The sequence below is a fragment of the Odocoileus virginianus genome, chromosome 24 (assembly GCF_023699985.2).
Source record: "Odocoileus virginianus isolate 20LAN1187 ecotype Illinois chromosome 24, Ovbor_1.2, whole genome shotgun sequence".
Taxonomy (NCBI): Eukaryota; Metazoa; Chordata; class Mammalia; order Artiodactyla; family Cervidae; genus Odocoileus; species Odocoileus virginianus.
Window position 1 is genome coordinate 24,619,431 of NC_069697.1, and position 250 is coordinate 24,619,680.

Here is a 250-nt window from a genome sequence, read left to right on the forward strand (position 1 = left end):
GAGTCCCTTCTGCTGTGAGTCTGGAGGCTATCATTCACCTTGTAAACTCAGTTTACCCTTTCTGGGAGAGTTTCTCTGAGCCTACATCAGCTCCCACCCTGTGTCCCCCACTGTGTGCAGAAGGCCTTGAGCAGGACAAACTGTGGCAGCAAGGAGAGAAAAAACTAGCTGGGTGAGGGTCATGGGGCTTGGAATGTCAAAGTGATCATTCTCTCATCCCTCCTTTTTCTTTCTTTCTCCTTAGGACTCT